This window comes from Lissotriton helveticus, chromosome 1_1 (assembly GCF_964261635.1).
Source record: "Lissotriton helveticus chromosome 1_1, aLisHel1.1, whole genome shotgun sequence".
Lineage (NCBI taxonomy): Eukaryota > Metazoa > Chordata > Amphibia > Caudata > Salamandridae > Lissotriton > Lissotriton helveticus.
In genome coordinates, this window is record NC_136057.1 from 512,085,389 (window position 1) to 512,106,363 (window position 20,975).

The 20,975-nt window shown below is 47.9% G+C and overlaps 1 protein-coding gene across 6 annotated transcripts in view; it reads left to right on the forward strand.

Moving 5' to 3' along the window:
* The window catches only part of DCPH1 (damage control phosphatase 1), a 195,116-nt gene that overhangs the window by 19,703 nt on the left and 154,438 nt on the right, over positions 1-20,975 (forward strand). For 2 of the 6 annotated variants that reach the window (XM_078673977.1, XM_078673973.1), the window contains one exon: positions 4,942-4,997. The exons of the other annotated variants lie outside the window; for them this stretch is intronic. The gene's annotated coding sequence lies outside the window, so the exon portion shown is untranslated. The remainder of the gene's footprint in view (positions 1-4,941; positions 4,998-20,975) is intronic. 6 annotated transcript variants of the gene reach the window in all.

The window sequence follows — 20,975 nt, forward strand, 5'->3', positions numbered from 1 at the left end:
ATTTCTGCATGATGGCATTAGGAACCGTGCGATGTGCCCAACACGTTTCCCTTAGCACACTGCTAAACGTGACTTTAGATTCTAAAGCTCGTTGAGCACAACTCTTCACAACCCTATTCATCCTTTCTGTAAGACCATTGGCCTGAGGAGAGTAAAGAGCTGTCTTTTGATGAACGATACCAAGATTGCTAAGAAAAACATCCATCTCATTGGAGGTATATTGTACCCCGTTATCCGTAACTAAGTACTTAAGAATCCCCTCTGAAACAAACACGTCTTTAAGAAACTCAATCACAGCCTTAGAATTGACTGCACCCATGCACTTTGAAACAACCCAGTTTGAGGTATAATCCATCAAAAGTGATACAAATCTTTCATGTGAAGGCATCAACTCAAAAGGACCAGCAATGTCTAATCCCACTTTAGTCCAAACCGCAGTAGGAACTTCCTCAGGCGAAAGGGGAGATTGATTTGTGGTGCGTGATTTATCACTGACAGCACATAAATGGCAATCTTTTACAACTGACTCAACCATACGGTCCATCCCGGGCCACCAATATCTTTCTCTGACTCGTGCTTTAGTGAGACTTCTTCCCAAATGACCCTCATGAGCCAAATGTACAATTCTTTCTCTTAAATCACTATGTGGGACAACCATGTCACCTCTCATTAGGTTATTCTGCCAAAAAGTAAGATCATCCCTCTCTGTCCAGTACAACCTCAAATTATCATCAAGATCTACATAAGCAGGCCAACCTCTTGAAATGATACTCTTGAGGGATGTAAAGACCTTGTCACTCTTGACACATCTCAACCATTCATCTTTAGACACAGACGATTCAACTACCCAATTTACACTTTCTTCTACTTTCCACTACTTCCAAGTCATGCTCTCCTTCAATGGGTAAGCCCGACAAACAGTCATCAGGTTTATTATTCTGCAGAGGAATGTACTTCACAACAAAATTAAATTCTTGTAACCCCTCGCTCAATCTCTTCAACCTGGGAGTCATGTGCTCATTGTGATGACATGAGAATATCCGCACAAGAGGACGATGATCAGACTTCACAACAAACGGAATTCCCCATAAATAAAATTAAAAATGGTGAATTGCCCAGAATACTCCCAAAGCTTCCCTCTCAATACAAGAATAATTCATCTCCGCTTCTCTAAGAGCTCTTGAAGCAAAGGCTACAACTATCTCCTCTCCATTCACTACCTGGGAAAGAACCGCCCCAAGTCCCTTAAGACTGGCATCAGTTGTCAAAATGGTTTTCATCTTAGAATCAAAATGGCCTAAGGTTGGCATTTTCCCAATTTCTGATTTTACGGTGCTAAAAGCCTTTTCACAATCACTCGACCATGCAAAATGCACACCATTTTTCAAAAGAGCTCTGATGGGTTAAACAATACTCTCAAAACCTCTTACAAACTTAGAGTAGAACTCAGCCATCCCTAAAAATGACTTAACTTGTTCTTTATCTTGTGGGGCCAGAGCTTTCACAATGCTCTCAGCCAGCTCCAACTTCGGGTGTATGCCACTCCCAGATATCACATGTCAAAGATAAGTAAACAATTCTAAACCAATTCGACATTTTTCCTTTTTTACCGTAGGTCCACTTTCCCCCAACTTATCCAACACAGACTTCAACACCCTTTCATGCTCACACACATCCTTAACATCACATTGTCTAGACTTCCAAGGACCATCTTCATCACCCTTTGGAAACAAGCTGCAGCCAAGGCTAGCCCAGAAGGCATCCTCAAGAACTGATAAGCTCCAAGTGGGGTAACAAAGGATGTTAAATGCCTTGAATCTTTGTAGAGCACGATTTGGTGATACGCCGACGAAAGGTCAAGCACACTAAAGATTTTTGCTCCTTTCAAAACACTGATAGACTTCGAAATGTTAGGAAGTGGCTGGCGATCAACCCAGATCCTTTCATTCAATCCGCGCAAGTCCACACCCATTCTCACCGACTTACCACCATCCTTGGGAGCTGAAACCACCGGAGCCAACCACTCAGAAGATACGATTTCCTCAATCACTTCCAACTTCAATAATCTTTCAATTTCCAACTTTAAGGGTTCAATCATCATATTAGGTACTCTTCTCACCTTATGATCACACGGTTTGGCAGATTTCTTAAGAATAATCCTTTGTTCAAACCCATTCAAACATCCGAGTGCGTCCGAAAACACATTGGGATAATCTTTAAAGTATCTGTTAGAGTGACACACCGTATCAACCGATGCAGAATGGAGACCACTCACCAGCTCTTCCATTAACATTACGTGATCTTGAGGATTCTTAGCACCTGGGTTAATGAACTATCCCCAAGTCATGTTGGTGTCTCCACCCAAGGAGGTTGTCACCCCTCACTGCCACGTAAACTTTTCCAGTTGTCTCTTTTCCTTTAAATGTAATCTTAGCTACAAGATAACCCACGATGTCAATATTTGACCCACCATAGCTTACAGGAGCAATGTCTGGGGGTAAAAGTGGCACATTCTCCAGTCCCACAACTTCATCCAAATCCTGTACTATCAGAGTAAATAGAGACCCTGAATCTGCCATGAGTTTGAAAACATTGTTATCCACACCAATGTCACAGAAAGGCATTCTGATCTGTTCCGAATCAAATGTTTCCTCACTCCCCTTCACATTCGACACCACTACCGTTCGAATAACATGTGAAACATCTCCACATCCTTTCTCCTAGATGATTTGCAAACACGAGCATAGTGCCCCTTAACCCCACAATTATTACATATGCTGTCTTTTGCATAACAATTCGGGGAATTCAAAGTATGTGTAAAACTACCACATCTATAACAACGTATTCTCTGCTGAACAGACGAACGTTGTTGTCTAACATCTCGTTCCTTAGCCAGAGGAATCTCCCCATTAGAAGAAGGGCGAGATAAATTATCCGAAGTGCTCTTCTGAGAGTTTCTCTGCACAAGTTTATTTTTAGTACTAACAGTCACTTTGGCAACTCTTTGTGGAAGTTCCTCATTAATATTATCACTGTCCTCTAACATATGCACATTTTCTTGGTTTTTCTTCTTGCTTTCACTACTGACTTGAACACTATCCTCCCTGTTCTTCCTTATTTCCTTGACCCAAGAGGTAGTGTTCTCCATCCCCTTCACAATGGCTAGAGCTTATGATAACGTAGGGTTTTTAGACAACAGTTTTTCCTGGACTCTTTAGCTGTTCGTGCATCTCACAAGTTGGTCTCTGACAAGTGATTCAGATAAATCTCCCAACTCGCATGTACGTGCTAGGGTTTTAAGAGAAGCAATATATGTCCCAACGCATTCAGCAGGAACTTGTACACGTGTGAAGAACCTGTGTCGTTCCAGGACTACATTAATCCTAGGACCAAAATAACGTTCCAGCATGGTCATGGACATTTCATATATATCCGAAGGTTCTCCATCACCACCTCCAATCGGTATAAGGTCCATACTATCATAGGTATTCCTACCTTCCACACCCAAATTGTGTAAAAGGATTGCTTGTTTCCTGAAAGCAGAAAACTTCTCTCCCCCAATAGCCACCAAATAGGAATCAAATAAAATTCTCCATCTTTCCCAAGGAAGAATAGGTTCTCCTTCTGAGAGAAACGGTGGAGGCTGCGACATACTAGAAGCTGAGGACATTGTGTCTGCAAAAACTTACTTTTCTTAGGTCAGATTTCAAAATTATTCCTGGAGGAGATATTATAAATTAATAGCAACAGCCACAGATCACAGATATCCATTAACAAAATCCTTACAGAATCAAATGTTCATGTAAAAATAATCCTCACCATGGAACCATTTGAAGTTGACTAGTATAACTGTTGAAAGATCTGTTCGTTTGTAAAATAACAATATAAAATGTCACAATCCTCACCGTAAGAATATTTGAGGTTGCTCAGTGTAATCGGAATAAATGAAAAGGCAGTCCGCTCCTCGTAGCAACAAACCGATGACTGGGAAGTCTTATTACTTAACCAAAATAGCCGCCACGTTACCAGACGCTGCGTGTGAGTGCGTCGAGGTCAAAGTTAACACACGTTGTGCACTGCGTGTGTACGTATCCGGGTTAGATAGTGAGGTCACAGACTTTCCTCAGAAGTTCTAACCGCAAGGATGGAACACTGTTGACGGAGCTTCAATAATGGCCAGCACACGCGGCAAATTCAAAGCAAAACAGTGCGCGTGTGGAGCAACAAACGACTCCGACCATACAAGTAAGCCTTGGGCAAAAACAACATTAAAAAAATGAAATACATACACCGATACTCTCACAGGGATCTTCTTTAGTGATCCAGCGAGCACATCTGCGAGTATAGGTGTGCCCGTCAAGGATCACTGCACTCGCTATGTATCGATCGAAATTCCGCAACACAAAAAGGTTGAAACAAAGTCCAAAGGAAGTAAGTGTCGACAATCTTTTTGCTTGAAGTGGCAATCATCAACTCTGAAGTTCAAAAATAATCCAATGTTCATAGACAGATCAGGTAAAATCAAAACAAATCTATGGGGAGTTGGTGGTTGGAAGTGCGTGTCCCCAATCAAGCCTCTTTCCCTCGTCGCCAGTGATAAAATGCCCAAATCTTCTGTGGTTCAAGAGCAAGTTTATTGGATGCAACCGCCAACAGGAACAGTCCTTCAACTGACAATGCACTACATTGGAATGCTACGCGTCATTCTATGATGCAAGGCACTACCAAGTTCCATAAAGGAAAATAGCTAATCACATCACCCACCATGCTCTGTGCACTCGCAGTGTACACAGCTGACTTTCCAAGATGGCGGCTGACAGTGATGTGAGTTGTTCTACCCTGTTGCTGTGTTTGTGGCTTTACTTAGTCTGTATTTACGTACATAGCTGGCTTCCTCATTGTTTTCAATAGTAAGTGGTGTATGTTTTGCTTTCCTAACAGCCCGAATCAGAAGTTTTCGAGATCACGGACTTCACCACAGCCTCAGAGTGGGGGAGGTAGGATCCCGGATTTTCACATCGTCCATTGCAAAGCGCAATAGCAACGTTGTGTATTAGGGAAGGGCGACTCAGCCACACCATTAAATAACGTACGTCTCCAAGGAAGGTTACCCCGCTGGAGCGTTTCAAGGCTGCTTACGATGACTTGTTACCGGGGCATAACTTTTTCTGTTGTGGGGTTTTGTATTTGACTCTGCGCCAGGACACGCTCTTAGAAGCAGGGCACATGAAGCCGGTGAGCGCTGCCTGCGGGAGGACTGAGCCACGGGTGCAGCAGAGCACTGACCGCAGGAGCTGCAGGGTCCAGAGACATTTATTTATTTATTTATGCGTTTTTATATAGCGCGGACTTTACCTGAAGGCGTCAGAGCGCTTCACAATAGGAACAGTAATGATACATGAGGAGAAAATTACAAGTGAGCAAATTACAAAAGCAAACATTAAGTTACATGAGGCAAAAGTGACAATTGTAAGCAAACAAAATACATGAGGTAGCAAACGGTGCAAAACAGGAGGTAAAAGTGACGTGTGCAGGTTACAAGAGAAAACAAAGTACAATTAGAGGTATAATACTGCAATATATGGCAGACACTCGAGCACAAGAACAAACATTACGTTGGCAATAGTGGCACTTTTGCAAGTATCTAAAGCTAACAAAATGTGAGAGGTAGCAAACAGTGTGTTACAAGAGAAAAGTGGCGTGTGCATGTTACAAAAGAGTACCAAACACAGGTCCAAGGATAATACTGCAATAAATGGCAAACACTCCAACCACAAGAACACACTGGGAAGGCACTTCCATAGTCATGGAGAAAATAATTTTCAATAATGGGAGGTCTTCCTTCAGATAATAGAGAAGGAGTAGTTTCTGTCCTGTAACTCCAGTTCTGTATTAGGGGTATCTCTGTTATAGTCATAATCTAGTGAATAGTCCAGCCCATGTGCGTGGACCCCGGAGCAATCAAAAATAATCTCTTACAGTGTCAAAAAATGCAGAAATGCATAGACACTTAAGAGAGAATTTAAAGACAGATAATGCAGCCAAAAAAGGCTACACTGTCCAGTACTTCAACTAGAAATTCCACCACAAAATCCACAAAACAGCAAAGCCTGTACAGATTTCCCTTGCTTAACAGCAAAATCCCTCAGGAATGATAGAGAGAAGAACCTGGACAGACAATCTCCATAGGCTGCCATTATGTGGCTTAAATAGGATACTGTGCCTTTAAGGAACCTTCCAGAATCTTCTCCCAGTATCCCAGAATGCATAGCAGGTCCAACTTAGTTTCAGTTCTTTTTGAAGGCGTAAAAAACGCCAGACCTGTAGCATTATGCACCTGAACAAATCTCCACCGGGGAGGCGGGAGGGCGCTTATGACTATAACAGAGATACCCCTACTACAGAACTGGAGTTACAGGACAGAAACTACTCCTTCTGTAGTAGGGGATCTCTGTGTATAGTCATAATCTAGTGAATAGAATGGCAAGCCCATCCCCACATCAAGCGGCGGTAGAGAGTATGAAATTACGCCACTATTGTGCGAACAAATTCCGCAGCGAAGCCTGCCCAACCTGAGCGTCTGCCCTGGCATCAGTGTCCAGGCAGTAATGCTTAGCAAAGGTATGGACCGACTTCCAAGTGGCCGCCTTGCAGATCTCTGCAAAGGGAACATTACGAAGCATAGCTGTCGTGGCAGCTTTGCCTCTGGTGGAATGAGCCTTAGGTTTACCCCCTAAGGTCTTATTAGCTTTGCAGTAACACAATTGTATGCAGGACACAATCCACCTCGAGATGGACTGTTTAGAGGTAGCAAGACCTGTCCTGACTGAGCCATAATTAATGAACAATTGGTCTGACCTACGAATATCTTTAGTCTATCAAGATAAAACTTCAGCACCCTCCTCACATCCAGGGAATGTAAAGACCTTTCCGCTGGAGATGACGGATTCTGAAAGAACGTAGGCAAAGTGATAGTCTGATTGATATGAAAATCAGAAACAACCTTGGGAAGAAACTTAGGGTGAGTACGCATAACAACCTTAGCAGCATGAAATACAGTATAAAGTTCTTGGCAACACAACGCCTGAATTTCACTCACCCTGCGGGCCGATGTAATGGCCACGAGGAACGCCGCCTTCCAGGACAGGTGCTGCAACGAAGCCTTATGAATAGGTTCAAAAGGCTCCTTCATCAATCTGGACAGCACCACATTCAAGTCCCACAAAGGCGAAGGAAGCCTGACAGGAGGGAATACTTTCTTCAAGCCTTCCAAAAAATCTTTGATCACAGGGATCTGGAAGAAGGAAGTCTGTGAAGGGCCTTTCCTGTAGGCAGTCAAAGCAGCCAGATGAACCTTAATGGAATGGACATTAAGGCCCGACTGCGCCAGATGCAGTAGATATGGAAGGATGACATCTTCCTTGCATGTCGTAGGGTTAAATTTCTTAGACTTGCACCAGATGCAAAACCTCTTCCACTTGTAAGCATAAGAAGTCCTAGTGGAAGGGCGTTTAGCCTCCTTCAGTATGTCCATACAATCCTCTGGGAGTTTCAGATGGCCATATTGCACTATTTCAGGAGCCATGCCGCCAAACTCAAAGACGAGAGGTTGGGGTGCACCATCCGCCCCCCGAACTTCGTGAGAAGGTCCGGCCTGCACGGCAGCTTCATGTGAGGAAGGAGAGACCGGTGAAGCAGGTCCGTGAACCACCACTGTCTGGGCCATTCCGGGGCAATCAGAATCATTCTCGCCCTGGATTGGGACAGCTTGATGAGAACCGCCGGAATCAGGGGAATTGGTGGAAAAGCGTACAGAAAGCTGTTCGACCAGTTGATCCATAACGCGTCCCCAGCGTCCCCGGCTGGTAGTACCTGGAAGCGAAGCCTCGGCATTTTCTGTTTTCGGCGGTGGCGAACAGATCTACGTCTGGAGTCCCCCACCTTGTGAAGACTTCTCCCAGAACTTCGTCGCTTATGACCCATTCGTGGTTTTCCTGAATGAGTCTGCTCAGTTCGTCTGCCTGAACATTCTGCACACCTGGCAGGTGGGTGGCCGTTATCGACAGTCCTCGAGCCAGAAGCCAGTGCCAGATCGCCTGCGCCTCCTGCGACAGAGAGCGCGATCTCGAGCCCCCCTGCTTGTTGAGGTAATACATCGTTGTCGTGTTGTCTGTCTGAACAAGCAGAGAGTTGGTCTGAAAGGACGGGTGAAAAGCCTTCAGCGCCAAGTGCACAGCCCTGAGTTCCAGGAAATTGATGTGGTACGTGGCCTCCGTCTGGGACCACGTCCCTTGAATCTGCAGGTCTCTGGAGTGCGCTCCCCAGCCCTGGAGAGAAGCATCCATCACGATAGTCTGTGTGGGAATGTCCTTGTGGAAGGGAACCCCTCTGAGAAGATTCTCCTTCGAGCACCACCACTTCAGAGACTGAAGAGCATGTAGAGACAGTCGTATCTTGTCGTCCCAAGATCCTCTCCTCTGGTCCCATTGAACCTCCAAGCACTCCTGCAGCCGTCTCATGTGCAGCCGCGCATGTGGCGTCAGGAAGATACACGAGGCCATCGATCCCAGCAGAGAAGACACCGTCCTCACTGTCGTGGATGGAGTAGACATGAGAGCCTGAGCCTTCCGAAGGAGTGATAAACGTTGCTCCTCCGAAGGAGACACGCTTGCTGACAGCGTGTTGATGGAGGCTCCCAAGTACTGGATGCACTGGACCGGAGTCGGGACAGACTTGGACATGTTGATGTGCAACCCCAGCTTGTTCAAGAGAACGCACGTCTTCTGGAAGTGTGCTTGAGCTTCCGAGAAGGAGGAGGCCTTGATCAACCAATCGTCCAGGTACGGGTAGACAAACACCTTGTTCTTCCTCAGGTGTGCCGCTACCACTGCCATGCATTTCGAAAATGTCCTGGGTGCAGACTTCAGCCCGAAGGGAAGCACCGTGTACTGATAGTGATTGGTGCCGACTTGAAAGCGCAGAAACTTCCTGTGTTTGCATGCAATAGGCACATGGAAGTATGCATCCTATAGATCTATGGCACACATCCAATCTCCTCGTTGCAGCTGAGGGTAGATCTGATGCAACGACAGCATGCAAAACTTTTCTCTGCGAATCCACTTGTTTGCCTGTCGCAAGTCCAGAATAGGCCTGAACTCGTTCTTGTCCTTCTTGCGGACAAGAAAGAACCGAGAGTAAAGACCTCTTCCTCTTTGAGACGGAGGTACGTCTTCTATCGCCCTTTTCCTTAGCAGGATGTCTGCCTCCGCCTGGAGCTCGCGCAGTTGGTACTGCGAGCTGACCGGAGGGATCGATGGAGGCGGGCTGATGAACCGAAGACTGTATCCATTGCAAACAATATTCAGCACCCACTTGTCCTGAGTAATTTTTCTCCACTCTGCCAGAAAAAATTGAACGCTTCCCCCCACCGGAGCGGGTAACGGACGAGGGGGAAGTAACCGCTCAGGGTCGAGACCCGGCCGGGCCCTTGGTCGCGGCCGATTGACTGCTGAGTCCCGCTACCCCTCTGACGCTCCTGGAAGGGTCTTCTGTACTGCTGCTGTTGTTGTTGCTGCTGCTGATGTTGCCCAGAAGACTGTCCCCTTCCACGACCCTGTGACCCGAACCGCCGTTGGAACTGGCGGTAGGGTTTCTTTTCCTTGGGCTTCTCCAAGCTCACCGCCGACAGGGTCTCTGCCTCGGCCTTCATCCTGGCCATCTCGTCATCAGCGTGTTTCCCGAAGAGGGTGTCTCCAGAAAACGGAAGATTCGCCACGCGTTGTTGCGCTTCCGGTTTAAGTGACGTCAATCTGAGCCAAGCATGGCGCCTCTGATTAATCCTGTGGCAGTATCCATGCGCAGACAGCAAGGAGATATCTGCCACGGCGCTGATGGCCTGGTTAGAGACCAGCATCCCCTCCTGGACGATCTCCATGAAGTCCTCCCTGCGGTCTCGAGGAACAAGGTCCGCAAACCGCTCCATAGAGCCCCACAGTGCGCGGTCGTATCGTCCCAACAACGCCGAGTCACTGGCGGCCTTCATCGAGGAGGAGGACGTACCACACGCTTTCCGTCCCGCAGAGTCAATCCAGCGGCTCTCCTTATCCGGAGGCACAGTGGATGCAGGGGAGGTGGCATGAAGCTTTCGAGCCGCCGTCACAATCACTGAATCCGGTACCGGGTCCTTTCTCAAGAAAGCTGGGTCCGAGTCTGGAGCTCTGTATTTCTTGAGAAGCCTGGAAGGCAAGCACTTCACCACTGCCGGTGTTAGGAAGAGCTGTTCAGCCGGCTCGAGGAGTCCTGGCACCAAAGGCAGTAGGGGGCGAGACATGTGTTTCTTATGTAACGTCTCAAAGATCACAGAAGTAGAAGGCGTAGGCGCTTCAACCTTGATCCCCAACTTCGCCGCCCCTCGCAGGAGGACCTCCTGGAATGTGCCAATATCGTCTATCGGAGACACTCTAGTCTCCGGCGAATCAGACAGCGTAGGCGAGTAAGAACGGGTCCCAGAGGCAGAACGTGACCTGGACCTACGCCTCCTATGGCGATGCCTGGATCTCGAGGAAGATCCGCATCCACTCCTAGATCTGTCTCTTCTACCCGAGCGAGACCTCGATCTCTTGGGCCTGGGACGTTCCGTCGGCCTCCCCTGTTCGGAAGCCTTAGACTTCGACTTAGGAGTCTTCTTCGGCGGAGTCGGAAACTTGGGCATCGACACCGCTCTCGGTGGAACCGGGGGAGGGGGAGTAACCGGAACCGGGGCTTGCGGAGCCGGCAAAGGAGGCAACGGAGGAGGAGGGGTCGGAGCCCTCGGAGGTGGACCCCTGGGTAAAGGAGGCAGAGGAGGAGGTGCAGAAGGCTTCTTCGGGGTATATACCTCGGAATATGCCGTTCCCGGCGAACCATCATCCCGTCCGGACTGTGGGGAGCCCCCCACAGTCCTGGGCCTGGCCTTACGACCTCCTGACGCCGACGATCGGTGCTCAGACGACGACCGTGGGTCCTTCGACGTCGAGCGGCCTTTCGGCGTCGACCGTTCCACACTCCTCGACGTCGACCGGTGTCTACGTCTCGACGTCGACCCCGACCAGATGGACGAACCACGAAATCTCGACGACGGGCGATGGTGCCTCGACGGCGACCTCGACCTCTTCGTACGTCTCGACGTCGACCTCTTGGAACGCCTCGACGTCGATCTCTTTGAATGTCTTGACGTCGACATCTTCGGCGCCGGAGACTTCTCCCGTCTCGACGGCGACCTCGACGACGAGGATCCCCTCGACGACGATGACTTCGACGGCAAACGGCGGTGTCGCCTCGACGGCGAGCACCGACGCCGGGTCCTCCGATGTCGACCACTCGACGCCGACGACGAGGAGATCGGCGGCCTGTAAACGTCCCTCGACGTCGACGGACGACGTTTTCTCAACCCAGAGCCCTGGGGAGACCGGGAACTGGCCGTGGACCTTCCTCTCGACGTCGTGGTCATCGCAACTGACCCAGACGGAGAGCTTGGCCGTGAGCTGGACTTCCTGCCCCTGGGGAGCCCCCCAGAGGCCACAGCATGGGCAGTAGAAGCCCCTCCAGACCCACCTCGAGCCTTCAATCTTCTTTCTTCAAGTCCTTGAAGTCTGATCTTCCGCCTGTCCTTAAGGGTCCTGCCAGAGAAGCCTCTACAGATCACACAATCCTCAGGGATGTGGGAAGAGGGAAGGCAGAGAATACAGACCTCATGGGGGTCTGATTTGGCCTTCTTCCTGGAGCACGACGGGCATTTGTCAAATAATGCTGGCATTATGGACAACAAAAGAGTGCAGAACCCAAGAAGAAAGTCACCAAAGTACTTTAAAAGTACAAAAAAATCGAATTTTGTGAAAAACACCAACAAAACCCTTGAAAAGGGAGAGCTCAATGCTCCAGGGTCCTGCTTGCAGGAGCCGGAAAAAAGAACTGAAACTAAGTTGGACCTGCTATGCATTCTGGGATACTGGGAGAAGGTTCTGGAAGGTTCCTTAAAGGCACAGTATCCTATTTAAGCCACATAATGGCAGCCTATGGGGCTTGTCTGTCCAGGTTCTTCTCTCTATCATTCCTGAGGGATTTTGCTGTTAAGCAAGGGAAATCTGTACAGGCTTTGCTGTTTTGTGGATTTTGTGGTGGAATTTCTAGTTGAAGTACTGGACAGTGTAGCCTTTTTTGGCTGCATTATCTGTCTTTAAATTCTCTCTTAAGTGTCTATGCATTTCTGCATTTTTTGACACTGTAAGAGATTATTTTTGATTGCTCCGGGGTCCACGCACATGGGCGGGACTATTCACTAGATTATGACTATACACAGAGATCCCCTACTACAGAAGGCGTGAATTACACTTGGAAGTGTCTTTGGAGGAGGAGAACTTTGAGGTCCGTTTTGAAGGCCTGGGTGGAGGTGGTGGTCCAGAGCTGAGGCGGAAGTGAGTTCCAGATTCTCACTGCGTTGCCTGAAAAGGATTGGGCCATCGATCTTTCCTTCTTGAAAGTGGGAGGTTCAAGCAGTAAATTTTCCGCATTACGAGATGGTCTAGAGCCTCCAGAGAGTTTCCGTTTATTAGCCAGGTAGTGATGAGAGGAGGAGTGCAAGGCTTTGTGGGTGATACAGGCAGTCTTGTATATAGCTCTAGCCTCGATGGGAAGCCAGCGGAGGGTGGATAACATGGGTGTCATGTGGTCGCTTCTTTTGGCCCCATAAATGAAACGAGCTGCTGAATGGAGAACAGATTTTAAGGGGGGACAGGTAGGATTTGGGGAGGCCAGTAAGAAGAGAATTGCGGTAGTCCAGTCTGGAGAGGACCAGCGATTGCACCAGGGTTTTAAGGTCTTGCTCCGGGAAAAAGCGACGAATTCCCCAAAGAAGGCGCAGTTGGTATCGAGCAGACTTTGCAATGGAATTGATGTGGGAGATTAGATTGAGTTTTTTGTCGAGTACGACACCAAGGGATTTTGCGCTGTCGACTATGATGGGTTTATTGTTAAGTAGATTAATCTGATCCATCCATGATTGAACCAGGGCAGGAGAGAGTGAGGAGGAGATGAGGAGGAATTTAGTTTTGGAGGGATTCAGAATCAGTTGATGAGTTGACATCCAGTTTTGAATGGAGTCGAGAGTAGAGCTTAGGATGGTGAGATCGTGAGTGGAGGCAACCTTGAGGTAGATTTGAGTATCATCTGCATAGAGATGATAGTGGATCTCGGATTTACTAAGGAGATTTCCCAGTCGTTCTAAATAGAGATTGAACAATGTGGGTGCAAGTATAGAGCCTTGCGGAACACCTTGACCTACCGCCAAAGGAGATGAAAGACTGTTCGCTATTTTGATCATTTGGGATCTATCAGAGAGGAAGGAAGCAAACCATTTAAGCACAGTGCCCTCCATGCCCATTCTCTGTTGCAGAGTGTTGAGGAGAGTGTTGTGATTGACAGTGTCAAAGGCTGCAGAAAGGTCAAGGAGAATTAGAAGACAGGACCCCCCCCCCAAATCGAATATCCTCAGCGCGCCATCAACCACTTGTAGTAGGCTGTTTAAGTGCTGCAGTTTTGGATGAAGCCGGACTGACAATTGTCAAGAAGATCATTGTCCTTGATATGACGAGAGAGTTGTTTCGCTACACATCTTTCTGTGATCTTCGCAAGAAAGGGTAGGTTAGGGATGGGGTGGAAGTTGTTGAGGTCATTCGCATCAGCAGTGGGTTTTTTAAGCAGAGGGGTGACCTGCCCAGTTTTGAAGGAGACAGGAAGGGAGCCTTGACAGAGGGAGAGGTTGACCAGGGTGGTCCAATAGGAAAGAGACTGGGTATAGAAGTCAATGGCAATGGCACTGGGGTCCAGAGAATGGTTCGAGGGCTTTGTTTCGAGGATGCAATTGAGCAGGGCATCTTCAGAGATGGGGGTCAAAGTTCTGCCAAATGACTGAGGATTTGCGCTCTTCTGGAGGGGTAGGATGAGCGACCTGATCCACAAGGGATTTCACTTTTTCGTCAAAGAATATAGCGAAATCCGCTGCTTTCTTTGTAGAATCCTCCAACTTGGAGGTTGGGGAGAGCAGTCAGGAATCTTGATGAGATCGAATAGTTTTTTGGGTCTTTTTTTAGCTGAGTCAAGGAGTGTTCGGAAGTGCAACGCTTTCCCAAGGAAGATGTGCTTGTGGTACTTGGATCTTGCTGAACGAAGCGTGACCAAATTATCGGTGGTGGGCGCTTGCCTCCATTGTTTCTCCAGGATTCTTAGATGCTTCCTTTCTTCATAGAGGGATTTGTTGAACCAAGGTGCTGAGGGAGTGGGCCTTATCTTTTTGCTTTGGAGAGGAGCGATGTTATTGATTTCGACTGTAAGGACTGTGAGGCATTGGGAGGTGAGTTCGTCAACATCTAGGTTCGGGTCTAGCCTTGGAAGTGATAACAAAGCTGATTCACAGAGGGAACCGACATCAATATTTTTAGCATCACGGAACCAGGAGGTAGCCCTCTTAGGTTGGCCAAGAGTTATAGAGTGTGATAGGTAAAGAGAGAATGGGATGAGGAGGTGGTCAGACCAGTCTACATGAATAGGGGTAGTGATAGAAAGCATGCCTGCTTTAGAAATAACAAGGTCCAGGATTGAGCCCTTAGAGTGTTTTGATTCTGTGCAGTGTTGGATAAGATCGTTTGCAAAGAGGAAGGTGGCCAGCGAGTTCGCAGAAGAGTCTTGCGGTAAGCCCCAGTGGAGATTGAAGTCGCCCACGAAGGTCTGATTGTCACTTTGCGAGAATTGGTCGCTGATGAAGTCAGTGAGTTCCTCCATAAACGAAGGGTCACTACAAGGCGGGCGGTAAATGACATGGAATCTGAGGGGTGAACGGTGGTGCAATTGGAGCTCAAGAGAAAGGCATTCAAAGGTGTGGAAGGAGCTGATAGGAGAAGCCTTAAGTTGAAGGGAGTTTCTAAAGATGACTGCAACACCTCCCCCCAACGTTGTCACTTCTGTCATTCCTAAATATAGAATAGCCTGTGGGTAATAGGAGATCAAATATAGAGTGAGAGGTATCGTTGAGCCAGGTCTCTGTGAGGAAGAGCAAGTCAATATTGTGAAGGGTGATGGTATCGGAGATTTCAAGTTTGTGTTTTACTGCAGATCTGCAGTTGTGGAGCAGACAGCGCAGCTCTGTCAAGACTGTTTTGGTGACGGGGGCACTTGGCTCTGAAGGGTGATCGGGATATTGTACTTATACGGGGGTGCTCGGGGGGGGTTTAGGTGGATGCTTGGTTCTGACACAGGAGATGGTCGGAATAGTGTAGATAGTAGGGTTACTAGGAGATGCAGGTTGAAGGGTGGCTTTCAAGGGATTGTGTGAGTTGACGACGTTTGCAGACGACAGGTTGAGCTTGGCTATAGTGGGGTGAGGAGGCGAGGTGCATCTCGTGGGAAGGTGAGGGTTTTCCAAAGGAGTAGTGGTGTATGGAAAGCTGGAAATCTTGGAGCTTAAAAGTGAAATGGCAGCTACAAGCTGGGAGATGGAGGTGATAAGAGAGCCTAGCTTATTTTTCAGAGAGAGTAAGGAAGCACGGAAGGTTGGGTGGCTCGATGGAAACAGGAGGGGGTGGAATTGGGGGTGGAAGGCAGGGAGAGGTGGGGGGACAGGAGGAGAGTTGGGGTATAAGGTGCAAAAGTGGGGAAAGGTGGAGAATGAGAGCGGGAGTTGGTGAATCAGAGGTGAAGGGAGAGTTCCCTTTGTTGGTGTTGCAAGAAGGAAAGGAATTAAGGACATCATTAGGGGGAGATGGGTGCGAATCAAGGCGGAAGGGTAGAAGTAGAGGGGAGGACTGTGTGGAGTCTTGGGAATGTAGGAGGTTTGGGAGGAAAAGAGGGGAGGTGGTTGCAGAGGTCCTGTCAGCTAGAGGAGGTGGATGTGAGGGAACGGGCATCTGGCAGAGTGAGGGGGGTTGGGAGAAAGGGAAGTTGAAGAAAGGAAGTGGTTCTGCTGGGCCAGTGGGAGGGAAATGGAAAGGGTTAACAAGGGGGGAAAGGGGTAGCACAGCATTGCTTTGCTGGAGGAGTGGGAGGAAGGAGAGAGATGCAATGGGTTTGTGGAGAAATCGGGGTGAATAACGAGGGGAGGAGGGGGGAAAGAAGAGGGGGGGGAGGGAGGAATAAGGGGAGCATAGGGAAAGTTAACTGGGGGAGAAGGTTGGAGGAGAGGTGGACTAAAAAGGGGGGTGACAGGTATGAATATGGGGGAGGAGAAGAGATTGGAGTACCGGGATGGTGCAGATTGGACGAGGAGCGTATTAGCTGAAGGGGGAGGAATAGGAGAGGAGGGCACAGGGGACGGGAGAGGGCCGACCTGTGCTTCTCGAGGGTGCAGCCTGTTGGAGTGTAGGGGGGTCAGGGGAGGAGAAAGGGAGTAATGGGTGGAGCTAGAAGAAGAGTCAGGGGATAACAGTCGCAAAGCAGTGGAGTAGGGAGGGGAAGAGGTGGTCAAAGAGCGAGAGACAGGTGTCTTTGCCTTGGATCATGACAGTACCGTTGTTATAGAGTGAGATAGTGAGGTAGCCGTTGAAACGCGCAGAGGGGACAATTTTTAGTTATTTCCCATGAGGGATGGAGGAGGAGTAGGTGACGTTTAGGGAATTATATAACCTGGTGGACCAAGAGGGGGTGTCGTGAGTGAAGAAAATGAAATAGTTTTTGAGCCTCCCAAAACGACCATTGTAAAATTGATCAACAAAAAGGGAATCCGGGAAACGTTCAATAGTGTTATGCTTCAATCGTTTTACTGCAGCTTTAGTGTGGTCTGGAGGATAAATGATTTTGTAGCAATTAATTCCAGCCTTAACTCGAGTGGTGGCCATGTTGGGAAAATGAGGCGGAGGAGGGTGGGGGGGATATGAGAAGGGTGTTACTAGGAAAGCTGTGGTGAGGAGAAGTAAAAGGGCATAAAGGGGGCACATATTCCAGACGTTGGGTGAAGATATCAGAACTAATGTGCCGTCCGGGAAGTAAGGTGGGTATTTGTTGGGCACTTGATAATATTTACAAGGGAATTGTTTACATAGGATAGGACCAACTGGACCACTTTCAGAACCATCACAAAGCAAATTTAGTCCAAGTAGAACAGATTATAAACGAACACCCAGTGACCACTGGTGAACACTGTACTTAACATCCGCCTGTTAACAGAACCACATTCGACACCAACCGCATTGTACGCCCATAATCTCAACAGACTACTATTGGACCCTAATCTCCTGACAATCACTAACATTAGGGGCAAGGGGTAGGGTGGAACAAAATCTGACTAGCAAAATCCAAATATGCACGACAACCTCGTCATCATAGGACCACCTTTAGAGGTACTCAGAATAGGGTGCGTAAATCGTAATAGATGAAGAACATTTCCTAGCACCACATACATATACGTACAAGGACCTGGCACCCTACCAGCCTCGCAGTCTCCCTGGCCAACTGGCCATCTCAGAGGGGGACTCAAATGCTCTGAATCCATAATGTCAAGGCTGCTGCCAATGTAGCGGGAGTCCTAACTCAATCAGAACTGTCCCCACGAATAAAGTGGCCTGAATGGTGCAGCTGGCACTATTTGTTGCTCCGCTGTTAATGGCCTTAACGGTGCAGCTTGCACTACTTGCTGCGCAGCTGTAAAAGAACTAAACGGTGCAGCTGGCACTACTTGCTGCGCAGCTGTAAAAGGCCTAAACAATGCAGCTGGCACTGCTTGCTGCACAGCTGTTAGTGGCCTAAACGGTGCAGCTGGCACTACTTGCTGCGCAGCTGTAAAAAGGCCTAAACGGTGCAGCTGGCACTACTTGCTGCGCAGCTGTAGATGAGGCAAAGGCCGCCAGGGCACTCAATGTGCCCTTGAAATGGATAGGAAGAAACATTGCAGCTGCCCACTATGTTGCTGCACTCGATCTATTGTCCGATGGTAATGATTTATCAGTGGCACATGGATGATGTTAAGAGAAGAATTCCTGAACCAGATATGTGGGATACTGTCAATTTGTCCATTCCAAGATGGTCCCCAAATGCAGAGGAAGGATCCAGCCCATTTCACTCTCTATGCACAGCCGAGCATAGAGACCAGGGAGAAGGGGGCACCCTTCTTCAGTTTCTTTGCCCAAAGGAGAAGATGGATGCCCAACAGGAAAGAATATAGATTAACAAAATGGGCAACGTCCCTCAATGTATAAGTATATGTATAAAAGATTTCTTTCATTTGTTTGTTAACTTTCTGTTTGTTTAGTTGGCTGAGGGATAAAATGACAAAAGTGGGAGAGGCTATTATTTATTCATTCAAAGGATCTGAACTGTTGTGTGATTGAGAGTAAAGCCTTTATCAGTGCAAGGCAGCGAAGGGTGAACTCACAAGCCTGCTCTTTAAATAAACTTTCCTCGAAAGTGGTTAGTTATCAGCTTTCACGGAAAACTGAAACAAGCAAGCAAGGGAGGCTGGGTTTCAATTCTTTTGATCCGGGGTGTAGAGATGAATCATCCTCTTCCTTCTCTCATCTGCCTCCCTTCCTCGCTCCTTCTTTTCCTTGGTGCCCCTCATGCTTTCATGTGTGTCCCCCCCCCCCATTTATCCAAAAACAGCGGTATGAAGAAAGGAAATCCGCCCTACATGGGGATCTGAGCCACCTCCTGCCTCTGCACCAAGGGCTCCAGGGGGGTATCACCACGTCCTCCCTCCTTCTAAGGCAACAACAAGCACCGACCCTCTTCCCGTGGCGGTGCACCCGCTGCCCCCCCTCTGCTCCTGGGCAGCTGGACGCTACTGCCGGGGCTGGTGGAGCACTTGTCACGATGTTAATGCGGGCACCAGAAGAGCTTCCCCCCGCTGTCTCATATGCCTCCGCACTCTCCTGCTGCCTAGCGAGGCGTACAGCCTGTCCTATCTCTCACGCAGCCTCTCGGCAATGGCGAGCGCGGTCAGTGCGGATCAGGCACGGCCGACTCAGCCGACCAAACAGCCCATATGCGGCACATCAGGAGGGAGTCACCACAATTGGCCCGCGACCGGCCAGTTTGCTGGGTTTGACTAAAGAAAATGTTTTAAGGGTTGTTTTTGTTTCATCACCTGCATTCCAAATATGACTGGAAAGTACAAGCATTGGACTAGAAATGCTTTTATGGCTCTGATGAGGTGCCAGCTGTTGCACTCACTCAGCTGGTGTTTGAGGCAGAAGGTGTATTTAGCATGCCTGCAAAAGTTGTCTCTTCTTATAGATATACATAGATGCATCTTTACCCTGGGCTGCTGAAAAGGTCTAAATGGCTGGAGTATTGGTTTCAGATTTTGTCCTTTGGAAAGTGTATTAGGCCCCAGCCAGCGTTTTTCTTAAAGTTCTGAAACTTCCTTTCAGAATCAGAATGGAATAATTTATTGTACAATTATTTAAAATCGTTACAAAAACACAAGATCTAGAAAAGTAGCTAACTTTTTCAGGCTAAAAAAGCATGATGTCCGGAATACACATAGCAACCACTGTATTCGTTATGAAGTGTACTAAAACCCAGTGTGCCATTGCGCTGATGGATGCTTTCGTATTACAAGAGTTTGTTTTTACATCTTCATGGTCTGCAGAGCGAGCAAACGAGTGAAGACTGTCTATTCTGTTTAGCTGATTAGAATAATACTAGCGCTGTGCTTGTATAGTTGGGTTTAACTTTGCCCTTGCTTAAGAATTTTTCTGATTGCTTTTTAGGTGGAGCTGCTGTCCAGCGAAGCCTCTATTGTTAGCGACTTGCTCTGGAAGTGGGACAGGGGGATGGGCACGCACGCAGAGCTGTCGGCGATTTCAGCATGTGTGCGCGCAAGAGAGAGAGAGAGAGAGAGACACACACACACACACACACACACACCCACCCACACCACCGACCCCCACCCTACCATACCTCACCAGGCTCTTGTCGCTGCGCTGGTGTCATCTCTGCATCACCTGGCACACGCGCGGCTTCCTTCACTCATGGGAGCCTCGCACGTGCATTGGCGGCCCTCCATACGTCTGCAGCCACCGCGGGGTTCTCTTTCAGGCATGGGAGCCCCGTGTCACCACTGCTCCTCTCGGCCATGGGCTCGGGCTTCCTGCAGAAGGCGGATGTCCCGCCCCACAACAGGCGTGACGCTGCCGAACTTCCGCTTTTCGGGCTGGCTCTTGTTTATTTTACTACCTGTTTTAGCCTTGTCCATATGTTCAGTCCCAAATTACCCCACTGACTTCAGTGAAGTACGTTTTGTAAGGATTTGAGCCCCCCTCTTGGTTTTTTTTTTTTCTTTGTGTTTTGAACTGCCTGCCCGAAGAGGGACTTCGAACCCAGTAAACAGCTGATTGGATTTGAACGTGTGTGGCTGTCCTGGGAGCTTCAGAGGTGCCCGCCTCAAACCAGAGTGGGTCATCAGCTTTTCTCGTTCCAAAGCGGAGCCTATGTACGAATCAAATGTCACACTTGTAATTGTACATTTTTATCACAACAACTTCATTTTCATTACCACTGAAATAGCCGTAAGTCTTGACAACTCTCTAAGTAAGCATTCTATTGATTTTAATACTGATTACACCCTCTTATGGGGCGGGGGTTTTAATTGTAGGTTATGTTTATGTTCACTTTCAAAAATGTCTAATTGTAAACATATGGGAGAGTTTTCTTAGGATCTGTCATTTTGAACATAGTTCATGTGGAGATGTTTTTAACTTTATACTATCCACATTTTCTCTATTTTTAACATTAGATTTTATCATTCAGTCAGGACAGGAGTTAGAGGCCAAGGCAGTCTTATTGCCTTTTTTCCTCTTTCGGAATATTACAAGCCAAAGTCAGTATGTTTTTCTATTTAAAAAAGTATTTTAGTGATCATTTTCCTCTGTCTATTCATTTCGAAACACAGAGTAAGAAAGCGACATTCGATGTACAGCTGATAATCTATAATAAAAATAAGGGCCTCATGC